A 7,757-nucleotide genomic window follows, 5' to 3' on the forward strand; every position below is an offset into this window, starting at 1 on the left:
TGCGACTAAGAGGCATCCTGATCGGGGGCGAGGGCGTATTCACCGCCTGGTACGGCAACTGCTCCGCCAACACGTAAGGCTCTCCAGAGGGTAGTGGAGGTTTGCAGAACGCATCCACCGGGGCAACTACCTGCTCCAGGGACACCTACACCACCACGATGTCACAGGAAGGCCATAAAGATCATCAAGGACAACAACCACCGCCACTGCGTCACCCCGCTATCATCCAGAAGGCGAGGTCAGTACAGGGCATCAAGCAGGGACCGGAGAGACTGAAAAACAGCTTCACTCTAAGGCCATCAGACTGTTAACAGCCACCACTAACATTTAGCGGCCGCTGCCAACATACTGATCTCAACTCCAGCACTTTAAAAATGGGAATTGATGGAATTATGTTAAAATGTACCACTAGCCACTTTAAACAATGCCACTTAATATAATGTTTACATACCCTACATTACCCATCTCATATGTATATGTATATACTGTACTCTATATCATCTACTGCATCTTGCCATCTTTATGTAATACATGTATCACTAGCCACTTTTAAACTATGCCACTTTATGTTTACATACCCTGCAGTACTCATCTCATAGTATATACTGTACTCTATACCATCTACTGCATCTTGCCTATGCGCGTTCTGTACCATCCTCATTTCATATATCTTTATGTACATATTCTTATCCCTTTACACTTGTGTGAATAGGTAGTAGTTGTGGAATTGGATTGGTTAGATTACTTGTTGGTTATTACTGCATTGTCAGAACTAGAAGCACAAGCATTCGCTACACTCGCATTAACATCTGCTAACCATGTGTATGTGACAAATAAAATTTGATTTGATATGATTTGATTTGACTATTCTGTATACTTCTGGCCCTTCTTTGGACACTGTGTTAACTAACCTCCAGACGAGCTTCAATGCCATACAACTCCCTTCCGTGGCCTCCAACTGCTCTTAAATGCAAGTAAAACTAAATGCATTGCTCTTCACCGATCGCTGCCCACACCTGCCGCCCGTCCAGCATCACTACTCTGGACAATTCTGACTTAGAATAATGTGGACAACTACAAATACCTAGGTGTCTGTTTTAGACTGCTAAATTCTCTTTCCAGACTCACATTAAGCATCGCCAATCCAAAATTAAATCTAGAATTGGCTTCCTATTTCGTAACAAAGCATCCCTTCACTCATGCTGGCCACATACCCCTCCGTAAAGCTGCCTATCGCCGTGTGCTTGACTTCGGCGATGTAATTTACAAAATAGCCTCCAACACTCTACTCAGCAAATTGGATGCAGTCTATCACAGTGCCATTCGTTTTGTCACCAAAGCCCCATATACTATCCACCACTGTGACTTGTATGCTCTCGTTGGCTGGCCCTCGCTTCATATTCGTCTCCAAGCCCACTGGCTCCAGGTCATCTACAAGTCTTTGCTAGGTAAAGCCTCGCCTTATCTCAGCTCCCTGGTCACCATAGCAGCATCTACCTGTAATATGCGCTCCAGCAGGTATATTTCACTGGTCACCCCCAAGCCAATTCCTCCTTTGTCCGCCTTTTCTTCCAGTTCTATGCTGCCAATGACTGGAACGAATTGCAAAAATCACTGAAGCTGGAGACTCATATCTCCCTCACTAGCTTTAAGCACCAGCTGTCAGAGCAGCTCACAGATCACTGCACCTGTACATAGCCCATCTGTAAATAGCCCATCCAACTACCTAATCCCCATACTGTTATTTTTATTTTTATTTATTTTGCTCCTTTGCACCCCAGTATCTCTACTTGCACATTCATCTTCTGCACATGTATCGCTCCAGTGTTTAATTGCTAAATTGTAATTATTTCGCCACTATGGCCTATTTATTGCCTTACCTCTCTTATCTTGCCTCATTTGCACACACTGTACATATACTTTTTCTATTGTGTTATTGACTGTGTGTTTGTTTATTCCATGTGTAACTGTGTTGTTGTTTGTGTCGCACTGCTTTGCTTTATCTTGGCCAGGTCGCAGTTGTAAATGAGAACTTGTTCTCAACTAGCCTACCTGGTTAAATAAAGGTGAAATAAAATAAAAAAAGATAACAGCGCTTTCTCTTTCAAGACTTACATTGTAGCAGATTTCGGAAGTGCAGACACTTGCTCTGCAATTGGTCAGTACTTTGAGGGTGAAAAACACACCTTCTTCACAAAATTTCTGAATCTTCAGTATTTCCTCCCTGTGGGGAAGGTATTGGGCCACCTCACAGCTGTACCTGCTTCTCACATTCAACATAAATGTTTATTTATATACTGTATACTGAACAAAAATATAAACGCAACATGTAAAATGTTGGTCCCATGTTTCATGAGCTGAAATAAAAGAAAGAAAAAAAATGTTAGTGAGCATTTCTCCTTTGCCAAAATAATTGATCCAGCTGACAGGTGTGGCATATCAAGATGCTGATTAAACAGCATGATCAGTACACAGCTGCACTGTGTGCTAAGGACAATAAAATGCCACTCTAAAATGTGCAGTTTTGGCACACAACACAATGCCACAGATGTCTCAAGTTTTGAGGGAGCGTGCATTTGACATGCTGACTGCAGGAATGTCCAACAGAGCTGGTCACAGAGATTTGAATGTTATTTTCTCTACCATATGCCGCCTCCAATGCCATTTTAGAGAATTTGGCAGTACATCCAACTGGCCTCACAACCACAGGCCACGTGTAACCACACCAGCCCAGGACCTCCATATCCAGCTTCTTCACCTACGGTATTGTCTCCGGACAGGAGGCGGGGTGCTGAGGAGTATTTTTGTCTGTAATAAAGCCCTTTTGTGGGGAAAAACTCATTCTGATTAGCTGGACCTGGCTCCCCAGTGGGTGGGCCTGGCTCCCAAGCCTATGCTCTCCCAGGCACACCCATGGCTGTGCCCCTTCCCAGTCATGTGAAATCCCTATATTGGGGCCAAATGAATTTATTTAAATTGACTGATTTCCTTCTATGTACTGTAGCTCAGTAAAATCTTAGAAATTGTTGCATGTTGCATTTATATTTTTGTTCAGTATACATGCAGAAGCTGTGAGTTGTCTATATTTTCAGATTTCTGAACCACTATGAGATAACAAATTGATTTGGGTTGGTGTTCCCATCTTAAAAGGTTGGAGCGGTGGGAATAATAATGTGTAAAATAAGCAAATTAAGTATGCTGAATAACAGTGGTGGGCCGTCAGGGCCTGCAAGGCCTTCTCTGCTGGCCTAAACATCATCAGAATATAATATTTTTTWAAATATATTTTCCCACAAATATGTATTAAATTATTCCCCAGAGTAAGAGTTATACTCTTCATTTCATAGCTTTCCTCTTGGTTGCACTGCTTCCAGCCCCAGGTTGAGATTTGGAGGGCTGGTCTTTATGTTAAATCTTTTATCCAATCATATTCAGCCATCATGTGTTGCCAGGGGTCTAAAATCTGCCCTCAGGCCTTCAGAATCAACAGTGCGGGCGCTTGTAGCTTATAGTGAATGGAAATGAAAATTTTGTGTCAACCAATCAGCTTTAGAGTTGGCTATTGTACGCCTGCTGGCTGGCTCCAGTGTTACACAGGAGCCAGCTAGCAGGCGTAGTGCGTGCACGTCTTTTGATTGGATTACCAATATTGAGAGGCAGGTCCTATGGGCAGGTCTATGCAGATCTAGGAAACTGAATTTGATAAACGAATTAATTTGCGTACTACGAAGCTGTTTTTTCAACCCACAATGGCGGAAGGAGGAGAAGATATCGATTTGGTCGAGGATATAATTATAACGCCATTCTCAAGACGAACTTTTCAAGAAAAGTTAGACATTGTAAGGAGAGGTCGCCCGACGCCACAAAGCCTGTCACAGGCGGGAAAGGGGTTCGTTCGATCGCCACTTTCAAAGTTTCAACTACGAGCGCTGTCAATGGCTCACAGGCTCCGAGAAGCACTGCAAACTGTACTGCTGGGAATGCCTATTATTTGCAAGTGATCGATTTGGTGTTTGGAGCCACACTGGCTTTGCAAACTTGAGTTGTCTAACCAAGGCAGCAACGAGACACCAAAGTACGGCTGGGCACTTACAAGCAATGGTGCTTTTGAAAACTTTTGGGGACACCGGAGTGGATCTACAGCTCAAAGAACAAGCGCGCAGGGCAACGGAGCTGCACAATGAAAAGGTGAAGGGAAATATTGAAAAGACTCATTGATTGCGTCATGTTTTTGGGTAAACACTGTTTACCCAAAAATGTCAATTTGTCAATTTCAAGGTGACGCAACGCCTGGTTATACTGCGTTTCTGTCTAAATGTATAGTGTCTAGAGCCATGGCATCATAATGATGGTAATAAGAGGTGGATTAATTRGGGTGGGACTGTGTAGTACCTCACTGAAGGCCCAGGCCCCAGGCCCACGGCACGCCACTGCTGAATAATGAGTGTGTTACTTCACAAGCACACTAATAATAAAAATAAAATTAAGTATGCCGAATAACATAACAACCGCACTAATGACCCTATGATGTTGTTTTAAAACATATACAGTATGTATGGTATATTCTGTGTTCATTGTGAGATATAGACTTGATATTAATTGATAGATATTTATGATGTTTAGAATGTTTATGACATAATTAATGTCATGTTTATTGTCATGTATAATTAGATGTAAAGAATGACTAGTCAGGGTTGAGGGAAAGATGAAAGATGAACAGAGCAAAGTACAGAGAGATCCTTGATGAAAACCTGCTCCAGACTGCTCAGGACCTCAGACTGGGGCAAAGGTTCACCTTCCAACAAGACAACGACCCTAAGCACACAGCCAAGACAATGCAGGAGTGACTTCAGGAAATGTCTCTGAATGTCCTTGAGTGGTCAGCCAGAGCCGGGACTTGAACCTGATCGACTATCTCTAGAGAGACCTGAAAATAGCTGTGCAGCACTGCTCCCCATCCAACCTGACAGAGCTTGAGAGGATCTGCAGAGAAGAATGGAAGAAACTCCCCAAATACAGGTGTGCCAAGCTTGTAGCGTCATACCTAAGAAGACTCGAGGCTGTAATCGCTGTCAAAGGTGCTTCAACAAAGTACTGAGTAAAGGGTCTGAATACTTATGTAAATGCAATATTTTGTTTGTTTATTTGTAATACATTTTAAACATTTCAAAAAAACAGTTTTTTCTTTGTCGTTATGGGGTATTTTACGTAGATTGATGAGGAAAAACAACAATTCTATCAATTTTAGAATAAGGCTACAGAATACTTTCCAAATGCACTATATACTATTCAAATATATTATCATATTTTTTTATGTATGGCACATTCATATATGGGTTTTAAATATATTATCATATATTTTTTCATATATGTCATATATTACTTTTCTGTATGGGGGCTAAGGTGCAGTGACCTGAAGATTCAGCTAGAGCACTGAGAAGTCTCACTCCCCAAGGCGTCCCAAGGCTTTTGGACTTTTTTCTGGCTTTTTGGGGGCGGACCTCTGAGGTAGAAACACAAAAAGGCAACCTTTTTTAGCCGAACACTGGCACTAAGCCGGATAGTGGAAATTCATGAGAGGATAAAGTACTGTGCAGGCTTTATGCACTTCACCTGGGCAGATACCCATCACCATATGCCTCTGCCCATCACCGCACAGATAATGATCTTTAGGTGTCCTTTTATCCATCTAGAATTTCAGAGGAACGGGCTCACTCATATTTCACAATGACCATAATGACATAACGTAATAACGTATTCTGTCATTTTGCATTCTTCTGATACATTTTGAAGCTTTTTAAATTAGTCTCAAGTTTTCCTTCATASTAATTTCTTTAGTCAGTTTCCAGCCATGGCAACAGCATCTCTCTTCTTCTATATGGTTCTCTCCAAGCCCAACTGTTTGTTTTCTTTTCAATAAGTTGTTTTTTGTCTTTTTCAGTCTTAGTATTGCTTTTTGTGTGATCTTGTTATTTCAACAGGGGCTTTCAGTATATGGCGATAGATATCACCTTCAGACAATGGTGTGACTCAGACAGTGTCAGCTGCTGCTTATAGAATAGGAGAATCAGAACGCTATATTCCATCACATAATACAATAGAACAAAACACAAGGTCAGAACATTGGGATCTAACTCCAAACTACAGCATAGAAGCTATTGTCCATTGGCCGTTCTGCCAATTCTCATACTCATTGTTTCTCTCTATCCATCTTAAACTTTTCCTCCTACAGTATATGACTCTTTGTTTCCGTCTGACATGGCACCAGGCCATACACAGTATAGTGCACTTTTGACCAGAGCCATATGGTAGTTCACTAGGGAGTGCCATGTCAGACACGGCCCTTGTCAATAATGTGTTCCTTCCTTTCCTTGGAAGCAGCAAAAACACACAGTACCACATTAAATCATTATTAAATTAACAGAAGCAAAACCATTGTAAAAAGCCATCGGTACTGATCATAGCCCTCCCTGTTCATATTCGTCACAATTCAGACAAAGCACTCTTTCAATAAAATGTGCCTTTCTATATGAGCCAAAGGGAGTGCAGAAAAGGTCAGAAATGATGTTTCCAAATATGTTTTACCTCTGTATTTGCACATCAATTTACTCTCTTTCTCTTTTCCTTCTACTTATGAAGCGTTGCTCATGCAACTGAAAAAACAGCAACCGTTTTGACGTAGGCCTCTGTGGTTCCTGTATTCAGCACACAGATGTACCAGTAAACAGGAATGCAAATAGATGTCACATTGTCATGCGGTCCTAGGTTCAGGTTTTGGAAGTATCCTAACCCTCTCCTCAGTATTTGGGTTGTATTCCCTGTCTACTGCTTAGCACAGGAGAGAATAAAGGTAGCGGCAGGATAAACTAGGTAATCCGTGATGCAGGTATTAAAGGATTCACTATTTATAACCCAAAGTTTAAAGCCAAGTGCAGTTGGACAGAGTGTGAAATGTTCAGGACAGGAAGCTATCATGTAGAGATAACATTTAATTTAATTTGTATACCATATATTTATAGTGTTATACATACACAGTASCCTATTCCTCAGTCATGAGGTAACTTACTGTGACTTACTGTGATAATCTTAGGTAGAGCAAACACTGAGACTCACATCAGTGTCAGGCCGGAAAAGGGTTATGTCATTCATTTAATGATCCACTCACTTATCTCCCATTTGGATTGGGTCACTGCTATCCGGGATCCTTGGGATGTCCCAACTCTGACGTTACCCCATTGAAGTTGAACTGTATAAGGGTTAAGGTTAGGGTTAGGTAAGTGTTATGATTAAGGTTAGGGTATGGGTACGGATTAAGGTTAGGGTTTAGGGTATGGACGTCCCAAGGATTCTGAATCGCACTAACCATTTGGACTGTAGCCTATGAAAGAGAGAGGGACACACACAATGTTCAAAAAACAGTTTTTTATGGTTTATTTCAAGTGACATTTTACTTAAGTACTTCATTGTAAAACACACATATATCATTCTTGTTTTAACACACACATGTTTTTTGTGGACCTTAGTAAAGATGTAGATAAAGGAATGCACTCTAGTCCAGGTCATATTGAAACTATTTTTTCTGATGTGATAAACTGTTGCTTCTGCGTTTGTTTGTTTTTTAACATTTTATGGCACTCCTGACCTCTAGTGGCTAACAATATAAGTACAGTTTTCGATCACGCGGAATTGCTCACTTATGTTCCTGAACTATTTTGATTTGCATGGCCTTAATAGCAAACACGTGACACTTTGCATAA

The sequence above is a fragment of the Salvelinus sp. IW2-2015 genome, linkage group LG33, assembly GCF_002910315.2.
Source record: "Salvelinus sp. IW2-2015 linkage group LG33, ASM291031v2, whole genome shotgun sequence".
In the NCBI taxonomy this organism is placed as follows: Eukaryota; Metazoa; Chordata; class Actinopteri; order Salmoniformes; family Salmonidae; genus Salvelinus; species Salvelinus sp. IW2-2015.